At 40.7% G+C, this 22,712-nt stretch overlaps 1 gene segment (V, D, J or C); it reads left to right on the top strand.

Moving 5' to 3' along the window:
• LOC131273808 (immunoglobulin kappa variable 3-11-like) overlaps nucleotides 1-22,712 on the top strand; it is a 911,457-nt gene that overhangs the window by 646,779 nt on the left and 241,966 nt on the right.

Here is a 22,712-nt window from a genome sequence, read left to right on the forward strand (position 1 = left end):
AGGAGTGCTGTGCCACATAGGGGTGTCCCCACATAGGGGAGCCCCATGCACAAGGAGTGCGCCCCATAAGAAGAGCTGCCCAGAGCAAAAAAAAGTTGCAGCCTACCCAGGAGTGGTGCCACACAAATAGAGAGCTGATGCAGCAAGATGATGCAACAGAATGTGACACAGATTCTGGGTGCCACAGACAAGAATACAAATGAACATAGAAGAGCACACAGAGAATGGACACAGAGAGCAGACAACTGGGGTGGGGAGATAAATAAATAAAAAATAATTAAAAAAAAATCAATTTGTGGAACAAGCACTAAGGCAAATACCTTATTTTGGAATTAAAGTCTGTCTACACCTTTCCTAAACATGTACAAATCTACTTGTTTTTAATAACAGGAATTACAGACATTTTTATAATAAATATGATATGATATGGTTAGCCTCAAATCATTTACTTGTCAATTCCTAAATGGAAACACAAGTTTCAGATTCAGGAATTGTTTTAGAAACCCATGAGCGGGGGAGGTGGGGCAAGATGGTGTCCAAGTGAGTGCACCTCATAATCTCTCCTGCAGGGAAGTGGCTGAGAAGGGTTGGAGTCCTGCTGGACTGGGCTGTTTCAGGTGTTTGCAGGGCAGGAGGTGTCTGGACATCGATTTGGTGAGATGGTGACAGAGGAGATTCTTGCAAGAGGTAGAATTTTGGGTCTCTTGCATGGAGGTCGGAGACTGTGGGTGGGACCCTTCCCCCTGGGGCTGGCGGCCTGGCTGCAGTGATTCCTGAAGGCTTTGTTGTGCTGGGGTGTTCCCAAACCCAGATTGAATGCTTCGGGGGCTTGCGGGGTGGGATGTCGATTTGGTGAGACAGTGATGGAGGAAATCCTTGCAAGAGGTGGAATTTTGGGTTTCTGACATGGAGGTCAGAGGTTGAGAGTGGAGCCCCTCCCCCTCAGGCTGGCAGCCCAGGCACAGCGATCCCTGAAATCTCTGTTGTGCTGTGGTGTTCACAAACCCTAAACAGGCTGTTTCGGGGGCTTGCAGGGCAGGAGATGGCTGGATGTCGATTTGGTGAGACAGTGACAGAAGAGATTCTTATGAGAGGTGGAATTTTGGGTTTCTGACATGGAGGTCAGAAGTTGTGGGTGGAACCCCTCCCCCTAGGGCTGGCAGCCTGGCTGCTGTGATCTCTGAAAACTTTGTTGTGCTGTGGTGTTCCCAGGCCTCATGTTAACCAGATGCATGGTTCCCAGGTCTGTGTCCCCTAAACCCTAGTGGCCCATGCTCCAGAGACTCACACACCTTGAGTCTGCAATATTATGGACTTCCCATCCCCGAATCCCCTGTGCCCTGCGGTCCATCTGAGGTCCTGGATTACCCAAGCCCTCCGTGTTTTGTGTGTGTGTGTGTGTGTGTTTATCTCTCTCTCCTTGAACTTGGAGTGTACCAGCTGACTTGGGGAGAGTCTGGGAAGAAAGAAGAGGCAAATCTGCTGAGAAGGCCAATTTACCTAAATGTCCTGGGATAGGAAACTTGGTCTGGGAGAAGGTGGAGTCAGAAAATCAATTAGACCTCCCCTAGCACACCTAAGGAGGAGGGACTATAGGTGCTATCCAAGCTTCCAATAGCACATTTGGGGTTTCCAGTGAGGTGTAGGTGCTCTCATGCTGGAAATAAAGAGTCATAGTTTTCTGTGTTGAGTTGGTTCAACAAGGACCTACTTGAATCTCATACTGGACCTCTTAGGTAGCTTTCCTGCTGCCCTGGGAGAGAGAGAAGTGAGGAAAGGAGAAAGGGGGAAGGTCAGATCCCTAAGTGTATTATTTAACTGCAAAGAGGATTCCTAGCTTGAAATGTTGGTTCTTTTTTGCCAATATTGCATTGTCTCCTGGTCTCCCATCTTTTCTCCCATTTTATCCCAGAGGTCCTTTTTCATTTATTTAGTCTTTTTCTTGCTTGTTTTCCCCTTTTCTTTGCCCCTCTTTTTCTCTTCTCTTTTTTCCTTTTCTCTCTTTTTCTTCTTTTTATTTTATTTTATTTATATAATAGGTGCTGCAGGGAACGCTTCACATTTGCTGTCTTTCCTCATCCTCCATTTCCTCTTTTCTGTGTGTATTGATTTTGGACACCTACACTATCCTCTTTTCCCTACATCTTTCTTTCCTCCATCATCTACTGTTTCTCTTACATTCCACCTCCCTCTCTTTGGTCCCCAAATTGTCTTTTTATTTCTAATATCTTTGTTCTGTTTTCTATCTTTTATCCACTCTTGATATTATTGTCTTTCTTTTCTCTTTTGCTCTCTCATGAAATCACTGGCCTTTTAATTCATACTATATTCTTCCCCATATTCAGTTGACTGTCCAATTATAGGTACTCTACTTACTGCTATAACTCTACATAACTTACATGGGTCTAATATCCATTCTTCTAGATCTCACATTGTTGCTCTGTTAACATTTATTACCAATACTACTTTATACATTTTCTTTTCTTATTCATTTTGCTTTCCCTGGCCCTAATGTTTTCCTTCAAAGTGAACTTAGCCAGCAACAAGAAAATAGAGTAAGAAGAACAAAGTGACAAAGAGAAGACATAACACTTATGCAAGAACAGCAACTAATTAACCCCCAAGAATAGACAAAGAAGCTAAGGAACTCATTAAACCTGTCAAGATAAAATGATGACCAGACAGCAACAAAAAACTACAAACCAAACCAATATTCAGGAAAACATGGGTGAATCCAATGAACAAACTAAAAACCAGGAACAGGAGCAGAACATTGGACAAGTAATTATAACTCTCAAAACATATATTAGAGACCAACTTAATGAAGTAAAGGAAGAGATTAACAATATGAAGAAAACATTTGGAGAGAATACAGAAGAAATTGCAGTCATACACAAAAATGATAACAGATATGATAGTGATGAATATCACAGTTCAAGAAATCAAAAATACACTCTCAGCAAATAACAGCAGATTAGAAGAGGCAGAGGAGAGAATTAGCGATATGGAAGACAGTACATCTGAAATCAAACAGATAGTAGAACTGATCAAGAAATAGATAAGAAAAAAATCCAGCTGGGACTTAGGGATCTGAATGACTATGCAAAGTGCACAAACATATGTATTATAGGCATCCCAGACAGAAAAGAGAAGGGAAAGGGGGCAGAAGGTGTGTTGGGGGAAATAATGGCTGAAAACTTCCCAAATCTACTGAGAGAGATGGATGTGCATGTCCAGGAAGCACAATGCACCCCAAACACCATAAATCCCAAAAGGCACACCCCAAGACATATACTTGTCAAATTATCCAATGCTCAAGACAAAGAGAAAATTCTAAAAGCAGCAAGAGAAAAAAGAACCATCACATACAAGGGAAGCTCCATAAGATTAAGTGCTGATTTCTCATCTAAAACCATGGAGGCAAGAAGGCAGTGGTATGGTATAGTCAAGGTACTAAAAGGAAAAAATTTCCAACCAAGAATACTCTACCCAGCTAAAATAGCATTCAAAAATGATGGAGAGTTCAAAATATTCACAGATAAACAGAAATTAAAAGAGTATGCCAAAAAGAACCCTGCCCTTCAAGAAATACTAAAGGGAGTTCTGCAGGAAAAAAGAAAAAAAACAGGAGAGGCAACAAAAAAGACAGAGAAGGAAACAAACAAAATATGACAAAATATGACAAACAATAGTCCAAAGGAAATATGGTTAACATCAATAATTCCTTGAAAGTAATAACATTGAAAGTCAATGGATTAAACTCACCTGTCAAATAATTCAGACTGGAAGATTGGATAAGGAAATATGACCCATTTATATGCTGTCTACAAGAAATACATCTTAGACCCAGGGATTTAAAGAGGTTGAAAGTGAATGGCTGGGAAACAATCTTAAAAGCAAACAATAACCAAAAAAGGCAGGAGTACTATATTAATATCAGACAAAATAGACTTTAAATGCAAAACAATTGTGAGAGACAAAGATGGATACTACAATTAGTGAAACAGATAATCTTTCAAGAAGAATGAACAATCTTAAATATTTATGGTCCTAACAAGGGTGCCTCCAAATACGTGAGGCAAACACTGGAAAAATTAAGTGAAAGAATAGATGCCTCTATAATTATAGTGCGACACTTTAATACACCACTATCAACTTTGGACAGAACATCTCAAAAGAGAATCAATAAAGAAAAAAATATTTTGAACAGTGTATTAGAGGAGCTGGATCTAATAGACATATACAGATCATTACACCCAAATACAGATCAGTATATTAGAGGAGCTGGATCTATTAGACATATACAGATCATTACACCCAAATACAGCAGGATATACATTTTTCTCAAGTGCACATGGATCATTCTCCAAGATAGACCATATGCTAGGTCACAAAGAAAGGCTCAATGAATTCAGAAAGAACAAAACCATACAAAATAATATCTCTGACCACAGTGGAGTGGAGCTGCAAATCTGAAAGGGTCAGAGTCCCAGATTTCACACTAAGATATGGAAATTAAACAGCACACTCTTAAAAAAAAAAAGTGGGCCAAAAAGGAAATCTCAAAATAAATTAAAAACTACCTTGAAACTAATGAAAATGATAACACAACATACAAAAACTTATGGGACGCAGCTAAAGAAGTACTGAGAGGGAAATTTATAACCAAAAATTCATACATCAAAAAAGAAGAGCAAAAATTGAAGAGCTAACTGCACATTTGGAGGAATTAGTGAAAAAACAACAAAGTAACCCCACAGGAAGAAGAAAGAAAGAAAGAAAGAACAAAGATAAGAGCAGAATTAAATGAAATAGAAAATACGAAAGCACTTGAAAAGATGAACAAAACCAAGAGCTAGTTCTTTGAGAACATCAATAAAATTGACAAGCCCTTAGCTAGACTAACAAAGAAAAATAGAGAGAAGATGCAAATAGACAAAATAAGAAATGAGAAAGGAGATATCACCACTGACTCCACAGAAATAAAGACTATCATAAGAGGATACTTTGAAAAACTATGTCCCAACAAAAATGACAATTCAGAGGAAATGGACAAATTCCTAGAAACACATAAGCAGCCTATATTGATGAAAGAAGAAATTGATGATCTCAACAAACCAATCACAAGGAAAGAGATAGAATCAATCATTAAAAACCTCCCAATTAAGAAGAGTCCAGAGCCAGATGGCTTTACAGGTGAATTCTACAAAACATTCCAGAAAGAACTAACACCAATCTTGCTGAAACTCTTTAAAAAAGAGCTAAAATTGGAGAACTAATTGCTCACTTGGAGGAATTAGTAGAAAAACAACAAACTAACCAAAAGGAAAAAGAAAGAAATAAATATCAGAGCAGATTCAAATGAAAGAGAAAAGACTTGAAACAATAAACAAAACCAAGAGCTGGTTCTTTGAGAAGATCAATAAAGACTATCATAAGAGGATACCTTGAAAATCTATATTCCAACAAGGACACTTTAGAGTAAACAGACAAATTCCTAGAAACACATAAGCAGCCTACATTGACAAAAGAGGAAATTGAAAATCTCAACAAACCAATCAAAAGTAAAGATATAGAATCAGTCATTAAAAACCTCCCAACTAAGAGTCCTGGGGCAGATGGCTTCACAGGTGAATTATACAAAATGTTCCAGAAAGAACTAACACCAATCTTGTTTAAACTCTTCCCAAAAATCAAAACAGAAGGAACATTGCCTAACTCACTGTATGATGTCAACATTACTCTAGTACCAAAGCCAAAGACACCACAAGAAAGGAAAATTACAGACCAATTTCTCTAATGAACCTAGGCACAAAAATCTTCAACAAAATACTTGCTAACCATATTCAACAACACATTAAATGAATTATATACCATGACCAAGTGGGATTCATTCCAGGTATGCAAGGATGTATCAACATAAGAAAATCAATCAATGTAATACACCATATAAACACACTGAAGGAAAAAAATCACATGATTATATCTATAGATGCAGAAAAAGCATTTGACAAAATACAGCACCATTTCTTGATAAGAACACTGCAAAATATTGGAATACAGGAAATTTTCTGAACATGATAAAGAGTATATATGAAAAACCCACAGCCAACATCATTTACAATGGTGAAATCTGAAAATCTTTCCCTCTATGATCAGGAACATGACAAGGATGCTCACTATCACCTCTTCTATTTAACATTGTCTTAGAAGTACTCACTCGAGCACTGAGGCAAGAACCAGATAAAATAGCATTCAAATTGGAAAGGAAGAAGTCAAAATTTCATCATCTGCAAATGACATGATCCTATACATAGAAAATCCTGAGAGGTCTACAACAAAGCTTCTAGAACTCATAAATGAATTTAGTAAAGTTGCAGGTTATAAGATCAATGTGCAAAAATCAGTAGCATTTCTGTACACCAATAATGAGCAAGCTCAGGAGGAAATCAAGAAACAAATACCATTTACAATAGTAAATAAAAAATCAAATACCTAGGAATAAATTTAACTAAAGATGTAAAAAACTTATCCACAGAGAACTACACAACACTTTTCAAGGAAATCAAAGAGACCTAAATAAATGGAAGAATATTCCCTGTTCATGGATAGGAAGACTAAATATTAGTAAGATGCCTACCCTACCAAAACTGATCTACACATTCAATGCAATCCCAATAAAAATCAACACAGCATTCATTAATGAACTAGAGAAACTAGCTACGAAATTTATTTGGAAAGGAAAGAGGCCCCAAATAGTCAAAGACATATTGAAAAAGAAAAATGAAATTGGAGGAATCACACTACTGACTTCAAAACATACTACAAAGCTACAGTAGTGAAAACAGCATGGTATTGGCACAAGAAGAGACACACAGACAAATGGAACCGAATTGAGAGTTCTGATATAGATCCTCATATATATAGACATATAATATTCAATAAAGCCACCAAACCCTCTTAACTGGGAGAGAATGGCCTCTTCAACAAATGGTGCCTGGAGAACTGGCTATATGTAAAAGAATGAAAGAGGATTACCATCTCACACCTTGTACAAAAATCAATTCAAGATGGATCAAAGACTTATAAATATAAGAGCCAAGACCATAAAGACTTTGGAAAGCAGTGTAGGGAAGCATCTACAAGACCTTGTAATAGGAAATGGCTTCATGATCTTCACACCAAAAGCATGAGCAGCAAAAGAACACATAGATAAATGGGACTTCCTCAAAATTAAAGCCTTCTGCACCTCAAAGGAGTTTGTCAAGAAAATGAAAAGTGAACCTACACAATGGGAGAAAATATTTGGTAACCATATATTTGATAGGAGACTTATAACCCGCATATATAAAGAACTCCTGTATCTTGAAAATAAAAAGACAACCCATTTAAAAAATGGGAAAAAGATGTAAACAGACACTTCTCCAAAGAAGAAATGCAAATGGTTAAAAAGCACATGAAAGAAATCTCTAGCTATCAGGGAAATGCAAATCAAAACTACAATGAGATACCATCTTACTCTCATAAGATTGGCAGCTATGAAAAAAACAGAAGACTACAAGTGCTGGAAAGGATGTGGAGGAATGGGAACACTCATCCACTGCTGGTGGAAATGCAGAAGGATTCAGCCATTCTAGAGGTCAGTTTGGCAGTTTCTCAAAAAACTAGCTATACATTTGCCATATGACCCAGCAATTCCACTGCTGGGTATATACCCAGTAGAAATGAAAACAAGGACACAAACTGATATACGCACACCAATGTTCATAGCAGCATTGTTCACTATTGCCAAAAGTTGGAATCAATCCCAATGCCCATCAACAGATAAATGGATAAATAAAATGTGGTATATCCATACAATGGAATGCTACTCAGCTTTAAGAACGAATACACTACAAACACATGTGATAACATGGATGAATCTTGAGAACCTTATGTTGAGTGAAGCAACCCAGGCATTGAAGGACAAATACTACATGACCTCAATGATATGAAATAAGTAAACCAAGCTGCCTCAGAGAGCTAGAGACTGGATAATAGGCTTAAAGAAATTGAGGGGTAGAGGAAGGATGCAAGCTGACACCTACATTGGTGAAATCTATGATAAGATAGAGGTAAGTATTTGTACAAGGAAGGGATAAAATGGGGGCATAGTGTTACCTTTGCTTGGGGTTTTGTGGGTTTGAGGGGGGCTAGGGATGGGAGGATGGGTAATATTGCCCAAAAAATTGGGGGGAAGTTTGGGGAACATACAACATAGGAGATTGTCAGGTATTTGGTTGAGAGTTTAATGCTGAGAAATCTCTTTCAAAAATACAATAAGCTTACTTGTTTAAGATGCTTAAAGGGGATAATGATGCAGGACAGGCTCCTAGGGAGTGTGTGAGTGCTCATTTTGCCATAGTGGGTTATATCATTGGATAGAGACCCATATAATGAGAGTGACGGTATACCCACATCCTGGGGAGGACTGATGTTCTCAAATAGAGGGAATTGTATCTCTCAAGAGAAATGGTGACTCCCAATGCATTAGGGCAGTTGAGCATGTCAAGCCCTCAACACTGTTGCAAGTATCTTTGAGCATAGCCCTTCAAGCAATGAAGATTGACTGTCCCTGTGGGCCCTAAGGGGAGGGAGAAAGAGGTATTGAATAGATGGAACCAGTGTAACTGTGTGGGCAATAGAAGTGTTCCACAAGTTTACACAAGGATGGGTATAAGACATGTTAAATTACACCAAAAATATATAGGGGCTGATAGGCTAAAATGTAAATCATAATGTAAAACATAAGATAACTAAAAATTTAGAAAATTGCATAGTCTAAAATATAAACCACAATATAAACCCAGATATTACCTTGTTTGAAAGCTATTGTCTCAATATCTGTCCATCAGTTTCAGTAAATATAGTATGAGTATGTAAAAAGATTATTGCTGTGGAAGGGATGAGGTTTTTATGTTGGATATGTGGGAGTACTGTATATTGTATGTATGAATTACTGTGATCTAAAAAACTTTTGTGAAGATAAGCTTAATATTTAGGGAAAAAAAAGAAAAAGAAAGGACATAGACACTGAGGAAAAGATGGAAGTAGTTGCCTTGCCAATTTGCATACAGGGCAACACTTATTGCAGTGATGGAAGGCAAAACATCAAAAAACTTTTGCATTTTTAAATTTTTTGATACCCCAATTTATTTTTACCTTAATTAATATGTATTCTATATCTAACCTTTAAACTCATCACTATATTCCATTTTACTATTAATGGAACCTGGCAATATATTGGGTTTCACTTTTCAAGAAGTTTTGGATCACAGAGAGGTTCAACAATGTGAGGGGAGGAATACTGGTGTGGGATGTTATTGACAGGGGACACATGGTTGGCAGGGAGTTCTCCAGGACATATATCCAGGGTAGATAAAAATGGATATTTTCATAGTGGTTATAATTAAAAACAACTGAGGGAGTGCTGAGTTCCTAGCCAGGGGAGCTCTATCACAGTCCCTAAAGTGACAGCAACAATCCCCCAAGTGCAATGGCAAAGACCAAAACAAAAGGAAGGCCCAACGATGAGCCCTTGATACTAATGACTATGCTTGTGAACCTGTGCACCTGAAATAAGAACAAGGCCTAGAGCTGCAGGGTGCCTAAGAGTTACCTCCTGAGAGCCTCTGTGTTGCTCAAATGTAGCCAGTCTTGAAGCCAAACTCAGCATGTAAATGTGTTGCCATCCCCCCAGCATGGAACATGACTCCCAGGGATGAGCCTCCCTGGCACTGAGGGATTACTATGAAGTACCAGCTGATGATGTAACTAGAAAATGACCTTGAATAAAAGGGTTAACTCAGACCAGCAGAATATCTCAGTCTACTTATAATACCAGGAGTTAAAAATGCTTTTTGACCTGAGTAAAAGGGGGAAATGGAAAGGACAAATGAGTTTATATGGCTGAGTCTCCAAAAAGAACTGGGAGGTTATCAGAGATGTTGTCCTTATGCACACCTGAGCAGAGTCCCAGAGACAGATAAAGTAGATAAAACCCCAGGTATTGGTTCTTCTGAGGGCCCACATGTTCTATTGTCATGGCAGATGGAGTTCAGTCCCATGTCATTTGGCCCTACTTTGGAGATTGTGTTTCTATGTGATGGAGCTGGACTCAGATGTGATCTTTGTCCACAAGTCTCTCCTGTTACTTTTACTGGAACTGTAGTTGTTGCTGGGGTTTAATGTATACCCACCCAGGGGACCTGAATCTCTGGACTGACCATGTGATAGCCAGACCGTGAGCCTCAACAGACTTGCAACTCCTACACTCTGGTTTACTGGACTTACCCCACTCAGCTAACATGGAGGTGAAGAAGATCAACCACCACACCGGGGAGCCAAGAGTACCTACAACTGAAAGCAGGAGAATTGCATCCAGTATCATGTGGAATCTAAGACCCCTCTTGACATAGATGTGGAGGGGACACAACCATTCTAAGATCCACAGGATGGAGGAATAGCATATGGATTAGAGTGGACTTACTGATATTCTATTCATGAACTCTTGTGATTAGTAATCGAAGAAAATGTGGCATTGGTGTGGAGAAAGTGGCCATGGTGGCTGCTTGTGGTAGGGAGTGAGAGGAAGAGATGTGATGTGGGGGCATTTTTGGGACTTGGAGTTGTCCTGGGTGGTGCTGCAGGGACAGTTACTAGAAATTGTATGTCCTACTATGGCCCACTGGGTGGACTGTGGGAATGTTTGGGCTATGATGTGGACCATTGACCATGAGGTGCAGCGGTGCTCAGAGATGTGTTCACCAAGTACAATGAATGTCTCATGATGATGGAGGAGGTTGTTTTTATGGGGGGAGGAGTGGGGTGAGGAGGGTGGGAGGTGTATGGGGACCCCATATTTTTTGAATGTAACATTAAAAAAATAAAAGAGACCAAAAGAAAAAAGAAAAAACCCCATGGGCAAACAAAAGTTGAGGCAAATCTTTGGACTGAGAAACACCTCTTTCAATTACCAGAAAGCACCTTAGATAACTTACTAAGAGTTGGATGTTTGTTTGAATTGACAATTTCAATAAGCCAGGTCATATGATTGTCCCATACAAATTCAGAAATGGTCAGCTCAGGAGAGTAGGGACTGCTGGACAAAATGCACAAGTAACAACAGAAATGCTAGGTGATGTCTCCTGTAGAGGGCAGAATGTTTTTCAAAACCACCATCATTTCCAAACAACATCACTGAATTATGGTATAATCAAATCTAGGCAGGAACCCATGGAAACACCAGGTGAAGTAGCATCTCTTTTCCACCTAGAACATATTTCCCCATTCAAATATTATAAGTGACAATTAGTTGCTAAGGCCAGCCTGAAAAACTTGTGTAATAATGGAATCTTATTGTAGCATGGAAACACTAGAATGTTAAAGAAAAATGCATCCAGAAAGGTCCAACTTGGAAAATCATGGAATTCATCTGTAGGAAATCCCCAGGGGAAACAAGGGGGAGATTAGGGATATACAAAAACACATGGAAAGAAGATACTTTGGCCTAGAGCCAGAAGTCACTTTAGTACCTAATAGTGAACTATGAATATCAATTAAATGTGCCTTAGTGATGATCTCAAAATGAAGCAGGACTTCAAGTTTCATCTTGCCATATTCATAAAATAATGCTACAAATGTTTTGGTATGTAAAATGAATTCTTACTTCCTCTATGGGTCAAAAAACAGATCCTTTTATATGACTAGAGGGATACATTTATAAATATCTAGCTCAGGATTTATAAGAACTCTCAAAACTGCAATTAAAACAAAGAAGAAAAGTAAGTTTCATACTGAATAAAAAGATAAATTTTTAAGGCATTGCATTCTCTAATATGAAATTTCTTTCTAGGATGGTTATGAGAATTCAGAGTTCTATGAACAGTAAATGGAAGTGCCTCCCTAATACCTAATATTTCACTTTTGACAGAAAGTTTTTTAAAATTGAAGTGTTCACTTTAAGATTATACAGTTGTCTTGTTTACTGAGTTGTTTACCAGAAAATTTAAACTATATAACCAGGTTAGCTTCAAATTCAAGCATTAATTTGCATTCATATTGGTAATCTAAAATGAAACAAAAGGCCTGTGACTAAAATGTCTAGGTTTTTCATGACTTACAGTATACCTACAAGTTAATATACTCACATCTAGAATATTCATCCATAAGAATATAGCAATGAAAATAATTGCCAAGGAGACAGCAATGTTGACAGGCTTCCATGGAAATCCATAAAAACCAGGTCCAGACAGAAAATTGTGTGGTAGGATGTCAACTAGCTGAAATAGCAATACTTGACATAATGAGAACCTCAAAAATTGTACAATGAAAGAGGCACAAAGAAACATTCATTGGAATTTTAATCAGCCTCTAAGAGATAACCGGGTTTCTCAAAAACCTCCAGTGGATTCTACTGCTTCAAGAAAGATGGGAAATTGGTTGCTTCATGTTTTCTGCTTGGCTGGTTTTCTTGTTGGAAATTGTGAATTTGGCAGCATGAAGTAGAACACTCTTCCCATGCATTTTATAATGTATTAACAATGTATTATAATGTATTAAATGTATTAACAGATTGTTAATCTGTTATATCCATAAATGGAATAAAACTCAGCAATAAAAGTAACAAACTATCAATACACAGAACTTCATGGATAGATTTAAAAATGATTGTGCATATAAGAGCCCAGACAAACAAAACAAAACAGTATCTACTCCACATTCCATTTATATAAAATTCTACAAAATGAATTTTAATCTATAATGGCAGATTGTAGATTGAAGGTTGTCCAGGACCTGGTAGGGAAGATGTGTGGATGGACTATTAAGGGTCTGAAGTAAAAAATTGGGGGATGTGTGGTATGGTTACTATCTTGGTTATAGAAATGTTTTTATGGATTTAGAAACATGTAAAACCAAACAAATCACACAGGTGCATTTTAATATACATCACTTGTACATCAACAAAGTAATAGGAAAACAATTATAAAAATTGTAAGAGTTTTTCATTTCTTAACACAAATATTCAAAGACTTTCAAAAAATTAAATTAGACTTATTAACCTATGAATCCATAAAAAGAAATCAAGAACGTACATTAGTCAAAAAGTCTAGTTTTTCATTGATAAATTAATAAACTGCTTGAAGTAAATCTGTTGGAAAAGCTCTAAAAATATACCTTATTTGTTTAAAAGAATGGGCAAAAGCAACCACAAGCAATTAAAATTCTGTGCAGGAAAGTGGCTGTGGCTCAATCAGTTGGGCTCCCATCTACCATGTGGGAGGTCCTGGATTTGTTTCCTGGGGCCTCCTTGTGAAGGCAGGCTGGCCTGTGCCTGCAGAGAGCTGATGGCCCGCGCCTGTGGAGAGCCGATGACCTGTGCCTGTGGAGAGCTGATGGCCTGAGCCCATGGAGAGCTGATGGCCCATGCCCACAGAAAGATGACGGCCTGTGCGACAGCCCACACCCGTGGAGAGCCGATGGCCTGAGCCCATGGAGAGCTGATGGCCTGCGCCAGTGGAGAAATGATGGCCTGTGCGACAGCCCACACCCATGGAGAGCTGATGGCCTGCACCATGGCCCGCACCTGCAGAGAGCTGGCACAGCAAGATGACACAAAAAACAGAGACAAGCAGGCACAGAAGAATGCACAGCAAATGGACACAGAGAGCAGACAGCAAGCAAGCAGCAAGAAGAGATAAAAAAATAAATCTTTAAAAATAATTCTGGGAGAAGCGGACTTGGCCCAGTGGTTAGGGCATCCGTCTACCACATGGGAGGTCCGTGGTTCAAATCCCAGGCCTCCTTGACCCATGTGGAGCTGGCCCATGCACAGTGCTGATGCGCACAAGGAGTGCCGTGCCATGCAGGGGTGTCCCTGTGTAGGGGACCCCCACGCACAAGGAGTGTGCCCTGTAAGGAGAGCTGCCTAGCATGAAAGAAAGTGCAGCCTGCCTGAGAATGGCGCCGCCCACATGGAGAGCTGACACAAGATGACGCAGCAAAAAGAAACACAGATTCCCATGCCGCTGACAACAACAGAAGCAGACAAAGAAGACACAGCAAATAGACACAGAGAACAGACAACCGGGGTGGGGGTGGGAGAAGGGAAGAGAAATAAATAAATAAATCTTTAAAAAAAAATTCTGTACAACAGAGAAATGAGAAAATTCTTAGTGGTGAGGAGATGCATATATAAATACATTGCTTCATTGTGTTATGATATACCAATTATATCAATAAATGTATAAATATAACTGATATACCTGATAAATGTGTTGATATAAGTAAGTAGGATGATTACTATTATCATTGTTATTCCAGTGAAAATTAAATGCAGACTGTTGTTAGGTCAACATTTTTTTTAAAGTTGGTGTTTTCTTTCAGAATTCAGCTTCTTTCTGAACACAAGACACATAATGTCTGAATTGTTAAGTAGATAGAATATCTGAAAAACAGTGCATTATTGTATAGTAGATTATTGTACATTATAAAGTTTGAAGTTAGGTGAATCAAAGCTATTTAAAAACCCAATTCCAAATAACCACAGGAAAGAATTTGCCTTCCTGTTTCACTGTAATATAAGCCTGCACTTACAAGGCACTTGTAAGCCAATAAACAGCAACTATGAACATAGGTAAAATAAATAGGAAATTTCTGGAATGTATAGGTACCACAACAAAAGGCAAACATATTGATTTCTCAAAAAGTGAATTGTATAAGAATCTTAGGAGAAAACACATCTACGGTGTAATTCACACTCATCCACACACCAAGTTGTTTCATGCAAATTAAAACCTCTGCTAAAGGTGAATAGAAACTGTGAAAGCACATCATAGTGTTTGTAACTAGCAGTGCCAATAGATGGATATGAGAGTGATTAAAGGGGAAAGTTTAAGAACATGTATTTTTCTAGAGGGAAAGCTTACAAATGTAACATGGGACTATACTTTCACTATAACATAGTGAAAACTCATGTGAAATATGAATATGGGTAATACTGCATATATGACTTTTTACAAAATATACAAATAAACTAGAGAGACAGAAACAATAACAGCTGTGTACAGCAGGGGAAGCACAGAAAGATTGAAAGATAAGTTTTTTGGTCTGCTTTTTGTTTTTATTATTATTGGAATAATGAAAATGCTCTAATAATGATTGAAGAATTGAAGTGATGAATGCACAACTGCATGATTACCAAATACCACTGATTGTACACTTTGGGTGTATGTATCAATAAACTTGATTTGTGTTAAAAAAAATAACTCACCTCTCATGAGAGAGGAAAAAAACAAACCTCTGAAGTCTATTCACTTTCATCTGGGGTCCTCTCAGCTGGGGCATGTAAAATGTGGATCTTTATAAATATGTGCTGTCTGATTTGTCACTGTCACAAGTGTTCCTGTGACATCTCACAGCTCTCTGGGCACCAGAATCAGTCTCTCTGAAAGGGCCTCTGAAGTTGTGCTTCTGGGAGTGCCTCAGCCTCCAAGAAATAAGAAAATACTGCATGGTGAAAGCAAAAACACAAAGAGGAATCATTTTGAAAGCTAAGGAAGGTGAATTTGATTTACTTAAGTGTGTGGTAACATGAGAGGGGCCACGGGAAAATTTTAATGAAAGAATCTGGAAAGAGGGGAAAAAAACAGAGCAATACGAAGAAAGAAGAGATATACATTTTTGTTTCATCTTTGCCGACAAGACCATGGGTCATAGTCAACTTCACATTTATGAGCAGGGTGGCATCACAATTCTTAAGATCTCGCACATAATCTCATAGAAGTCGAGGCCAACAGTGATGGTCATTATCTTTGTGGCCAGCCACCAAGGGATGCTTGGGTTTACCTCTGCAGACCATCCTTGCCAAGGAATTATCCATCTCAAGTGAAAAATCAAGTAGAACGTTGTTTCAAAAGGACAAATTCTGCATAAATGAGTCTCAAGATACCTGTAAATAAGTGTATTTGCCCTGTAAGGAACACCCCAGAGGCAGGACAATGGACAAGTACCTTCCCTTACAGAGCCTGTGACCTTTTCCAGGAGGGAAGCTGGGTAATCAAGTTCCCTGCAGTACAGCAACAAAATCAAATGCCTCCTGGCAACACACACACACACACACACACCAAGGGAGGTTTTGCACAAGATGAAGATGCCTTCTGGATGGTCCTGAAGGCCATGCTTCCCCAAGCGGTTAGGATGGCTGTCAGGATCTGTGCAGGTGGACATAGTTGTCAGCAAGGGTGGAGGTGGGAAGCGCACGAGATGCTCAAGGATGAGGGAGAGAGCATCTGCTCTATGAAAAGGGCAGCCTACGAGCAGGGAAATCTCTATCTTCATTGATTTGGTTGGCTCTGCAGAAACAGTTCTTTGAGTGGGGTGGCTCGGGCCATTCTGCCCAGCTGCACTGCTGTCCCTGACCAGTGGGACTTTCCAGACCCCTTCCTTGGAGTCTGGGGCATGAGGATCCAAAGGGCCCTGCTTCTCCCTAGGGGGGGGGGGGGGTGTTTCCTGTATCCCTACTTGCTTGACAGTTTTGTTTTGGTTGGGGAGGGTGGAGGATGCTGGCTTTTAGTAAGAATGAAGACTTGCAGAACTGGGACTGGGTATCTCTATGTTTGGGCAATCCTGTGGACTTTCTGCTTTGGGTAAATCAACAGTCTGTCCATGATGCTTTTGAAAGAGGGAAGGACAGTAACTCATCTGCCTCCTGGTCGGGACTCACCTGAGCAGGCTGCTGCTGTGCTTCCCGAGCTCCCATCAAGCCAACTGCACACGGAGCCCCGAGGTGCGTCTGTCTCTAGGAGAGTTGGTTTCCAAACTAGATGTTCTAGAAGCCAATAAGTAAACCAGAAAAGAGAGTTCACAAGGCGCCCGGAACTTTAAACAGAGCGGCAGTCACAGCACTCATAGACACCCCTGCCCCACAGCCGCCAAGCTTTCAGAGCCTTGAACAACCCACTCATGGAAACATGAAGCACACGCAGGGCCAACTCTAAGCTGGCAGAGCCTGATGCCCAACTGGCACAGAGCCCACGGCAGCAAGCCCGGCTCCTGACTCCTACCAGGCTAGGCTTCCTTGCTTCCTGGTGGCAACAAGTCATCTTCCCTTCGTGTGGAACCTGCGGGTTTTGGACTCAGCACTCAGCCTGATAGCAGTGGGCATGATGCCGGTCATTTCAAACCTTGACAGCCCATGGCAAGGAAGAAGGCGTGGGGGAGCGGTGTTCACTCACACTCGTGTTTGTCTGACCCAGCACTGACCAGGACTGGAGGAGGAGCAGCCAGAGGAGCAGCCCACAGGGGCCCACGGCACCCAGGAAAGAAGGGAAGGGGTGAGGAAGGGGGAGGGGAGGGAGGGGAGTGGGGAAGACTGGCATTTGGGAAGGGGCGACGAGGTGGCTGCGAGGGGCTGGGGAGGGTTTGGGTGAGATACAGAGAGCAGAGGTGGAGGGCGCGCAGGGCAGGTGAGCAGGTCAGCAGGCCGGCGGGGCAGCAGCAGTTGCATGGGAGCTGAAGCGGCAGGCGCACGGGGTCCAGCGCCTCGCAGCCCGCTCCCACTTGGGGCTGCCTTGGCGACCCGCGTCTTATAAGGTCCCCCTCGCCCAATCAGCAGCTCCCCTCCAGGTTCATCACAGAGCCCCCCGCGCGCCCCCGGGTTCTTAGAGCGCCCCTACCCCACCCCTCCCTACCGTCCTGCTGGCAGTTACCCTCTGGAACCCTAATGGCCCTTCTGGTTTCATGTCTCTGTCCCCAGCCCTCTAGAGCTCATGAAAATTCTCATATGCAGAATATTTAAAGAAAAATCTCAACAGTCCAATAGAAAGATAGATAAAATAATTGGGGAAATCACAAGTGCTCAAGTTCGTAAGAAGCCATTCAACCTTCTGAGTGATGGTGGAATCACGAATTAAAGCCATCTTGACATACCTCCACACTCCCAACTGGCTAAAATTGACAATACCAAGTGTTGGGAAAGATGGGACCAATGGGGAGCTCCCTGCACTCCGGGTAAGAGTATAAATGTGTGCGACCACATTAAAACAGCTTGCCACCATGTAGACTTGAACTCAGGAAGCTCAGTACTCAGGTATATTGCCTCCCTCAGAAATGGGTGCTTATGAGCCTGGAAGACATGGGTCAGAATGTTTATTGCAGACTTGTTGGCAGTGATCAAAAACAGAAAAGGCAAATGTCCATCAACAGAAGACTTGATACACAAAGTGTGGTGTATTTTACAGCAGGATAATATATGAGAGAAAATAAAATAAAGCAACTGGCCAGAACTCAGAACTAAAGTTAAGTTCCAAAATAAGCAAAATTACTTAACACAGTGCTGTATATTTCAATTAATTTAAAAGTCAATATAGTGACTATTGATATGAAGAGGTGTGGGTGGGAGTTCTTCATGGGAAGTCCCTGTTTCTTGACATGGGATTTGCTCACTTGTCTTTGCCTCCTGATAATTAATTAAACTGGACATTTGTTTTATGTGATTTTCATAAAAGAGGAAAAAGACTGGGCAGTGCTACAATAAACCATTTATCTTTAATAAGAAAGATAAAACATGAGAGCTTATGTTTAAGAAAATTATAGTATATGCTTATTGAAAATGGTTTGATGTGTGGTTTGGAAGGACTCATTAATTGTGAAAAAGGAACTTTCTAAGTTTCCTTTGATATGGTGTACAGTGTTGAATTGAGTGTTCCATTAGGGTTTTCCTCTTCTTTATTCTTCTTTCTAAGTACTAGTTGGCCAAGAGTTATTTTCTTTCTTTGAGCATAGCCAGTTGAGACTCATAGATTTCTATGAAAATGAAAAGATAAAGCATATAGGAGGGAGCTGATGTGGTTCAAGCAGTTGAGTACCTGCCTCCCATTTGTTCCCTGTGCCTCCTAAAAAAGATGAACAATGAACAGACATTGAGCAAAAATAAATGAGCGGGGAGTGAATGTGGCTCAAGCAGTTGAGTGTCCCCCCTTTCACATGGGAGGTCCCAGATTCAGTTCCTGGTGCCTCCTAAAATAAAAACAGGCAACGAGCAGACAACAAGCAAAAAAAAAGAGCAAACCATAAGGGAGCTATCTGGGGTGTGGGGCTGGGGAAAGCATATGGGAAATTGAAATTCTTAGAAAACCCCAAAACAGTATCACTATAAAAATTAAGTCCAACCACTGCCCCAGCAATTCTCATGATCAAGTCTCCCATACGTTAGAACAAACAAACCCAAAACATTGATTTCTAATTGTATCTTTACATTTGGAATTGATAAATTTCTAGAGTACTTACGCAGAAGTTGTTTTGGAAAGGGACTGATATGAGAATCTGATAATAACTATGAACTATTTACAGAAAAATTCAGGTATATAAAGGCATCCATTCTATAAAATTTCAGCACAGTTTCTGAAGGTTCTAAAACTCCGTTTTAGAGGGGCTGTCAAAGGTCTTACATTATGTGTGTATTGAATAATCTTCCCTTTCCAATGAAGATCTCTATTACTGAAAGGTAACCCTGCCTCCAGTCTGTCTATCCCTTATATTATTTAAGATTAAAATAAAAAGTAAAGCACATTCTTGATGTGATTTTATTTATACACAATCAACTGTGTCCACAGAGATATTTTGCTATGCAGTATTTTAAGGATGCTGGGCCATCCTCAACTGACCCTAAGGGAATCTGGGGGAATAATAATTATTTCATGTGTTTCCTATACATCATTAATAAAATTAGCATGGCAGATTGTAACATAGAAAAATGAAGAATGTCAACTAAAGTCCTTTGTAAATTTTTATGTGCTGTACTTTGAGGTGCTACATGCATACCTGGTAAGAATGGAACAAATTATTTAATTTGGCACATGTTCTCTCCTAAGATGATTTGAAACAAAGGTCCAAATGTATACTCAGTGGATTTCTTCTTTACATAATTCCCTGGCACAGGGCACCCATTGCTAATATAAAGGTTAATTACTCATTTAGAAGGGACAAAAGAGAGCAGTATGTTACCTCTCAGGTAAAGTAAACCCCTGTACCTTGCTGAGTTGAAAGTGTCAGACTTTGCCTCCTACACTATTTGTTGTGGGTGTTTGATCCCTGAAAGGCTTCCTCCCACCAGCCACAGTTTGCTGACCTCTGGCTGACTTGTCCCCTTCTGGTTTTTTTTTTTTTAATCTTTTTTTTTTTATTGACTTTGTAATAATATTACATTAAAAATATATATGTGAGGTCCCATTCAACCCCACCCCCCCCACCCCCCCTCTCCCCCCCCCAACAACACTCGTTCCCATCATCATGACACATCCATTGGATTTGGTAAGTACATCTTTGGGCACCTCTGCACCTCATAGACAATGGTTCACATCATGGCCCATACTCTCCTCCATTCCATCCAGTGGGCCCTGTGAGGATTTACAATGTCCGGTGATTACCTCTGAAGCACCATCCAGGGCAGCTCCATGTCCCAAAGACGCCTCCACCTCTCATCTCTTCCTGCCTTTCCCCATACCCATCGTCCACCATGTCCACTTTTCCCAATCCAATGCCACCTCTTCTATGTGGACATTGGATTGGTTGTGTCCATTGCACCTCTATGTCAAGAGGAGGGGGGGGAGGCAAGATGGCGGCTGAGTGAACTTCCCGGTTACTAGCTCCTGGGGGGAATTGGCTGGGAGGCGTCGGAGACTCTTTGGGACCGGCTGTTTCGGGATTTTTCCTGGTCCGGATGTGTCTGGACATCGATTTGGAGGGAAGGTAACAGAGAGGATCCATCTGTGAAATATACACGGAGATCCCAGCTACATGTGGAGGACTTCCTCCTTGGGTAGGCGGAGCCGAGGCAGCTAGCACCGCGGCGGGTGGCGGGCCGGAGAGCCGAGCCGCGCTGTGCCGCGGTGGGCGGCGGGCGAAGGAGACAAGCCCAGCCGAGCCTAGCCGTGCCGCGGCGGGCGGCGGGCGGGAGAGCCGAGCCGCGCTGCGCTGCGGTGGCGGGCGGTGGGCGGGGAAGCCGAGTCCGGCAGAGCCCGGCTGAGCCGCAGCGGGCGGGGGGGCCGAGCCCAGCCACGCCGCGCCGGGCGGCGGGCGGGAAAGCCGAGCTCAGCCGAGCCCAGCCGAGCCCAGCTGAGCCGTGGCGGGCGGTGGGCAGGGGACCAGAGCCCAGCTGAGCCCAGCCGAGCCTGGCGGCGGGGTTTCTGTTCTTTGTTTTTTTTTTGTTTGTTTGTTTTTGTTTTTTTATTTTTTGTTGTTGTTGTTGTTGTTCTTTTTTTTTTTTCAATCCTCTCTTTCTTGTCCCCAATATTCTTCTTATACTATTTTACCTTAACAATACAATAGGTCCTACAGGAAATACCTCACATTTGCTGGGTTTCCTCACCCTCCACTGCCTCATTTCTCTGTGAATAGATTTAGCCTATCTACACTATCCCCTTTCCCCTACAACTTGATATCCTCCACCATCTGCTATCTCTCCTATATTCCATCTCCCTTTCTTTGATCCACAAAGTGTCTAACTCTTAATTTCTAATACCTTTGTTTAGTTTTCCATCTGGTATTCGTCCCTGAAACTATTACCTTTCTTTTCTCTTTCCCTCTCTTACGAAAACAATAGCCTCTTAGTACGTACCACATTCCTCCCATATTCAGTCGTCTACCTCATTATAGGTACTTTCCTACTACTATAACTCTACACAATTTACATGATCTAACCTCCATCCTCCCAGAACTCATATTGTTGCTTTGTAAACATATATCACCAATACTACTTCACACTTTTTCCTTCCTTACACAATTGACTTTCCCCAGCACTAATACTTTCCTTTAAAGTGAGCTTAACTAGCAATAAGAAATTGGAATAAGAAGAACAAAGTGACAAAGAGAAGATATAACACTTACGCAAAAACAACAGCTAATTAATCTCCAAGACTAGACAAAGAAGCTAAGGAACTGATTAAACCCGTCAAGAAAAAATGTTGACAAGACAGCAACAAAAATCTACAAACCAAACCAGTAATCAGGAAAACATGGCTGAATCCAATCAACAAACTGAAAATCAGGAAGGGGGGCAGGACTTCGCACAAGCAATGAAAGATCTCAGAACATTTATCACCGACAAATTTGATGAAGTAATGAAAGAGGTTAACAGCGTGAAGACAACACTTGGAGGGGAAATTGCAGACATGCGCAAAAAAATAACAGATATGATGGAAATGAACACCACAATTCAAGAAATCAAAAATACACTTGCAGCAAATATCAGCAGACTAGAAGAGGCAGAGCAGAGAATTAGTGATGTGGAAGACAGTGCATTGGAAATCAAACAGATAGTAGAAGTGGTCAATAAAAAGGTAGAAAAAATCCAGATAGGACTTAGGGACCTGAATGATAATGCAAAACGCTCAAACATACGTATTATAGGCATTCCAGAAGGAGAAGAGAAGGGAAAGGGGTCAGAAGGAGTGTTGCAGGAAATAATGAATGAAAACTTCCCAAATCTACTGAAAGAGACAGATGTACATATCCAAGAAGCACAGCGCACTCCACTGGTCATAAACCCCAACAGGCCCACCCCAAGACATATACTTGTCAAATTATCCAATGCTCAAGACAAAGAAAAAATTCTAAAAGCAGCAAGAGAAAAGAAAACCATCACATACAAGGGAAACTCCATAAGATTAAGTGCT

The sequence above is a fragment of the Dasypus novemcinctus genome, chromosome 17, assembly GCF_030445035.2.
Source record: "Dasypus novemcinctus isolate mDasNov1 chromosome 17, mDasNov1.1.hap2, whole genome shotgun sequence".
Taxonomy (NCBI): domain Eukaryota; kingdom Metazoa; phylum Chordata; class Mammalia; order Cingulata; family Dasypodidae; genus Dasypus; species Dasypus novemcinctus.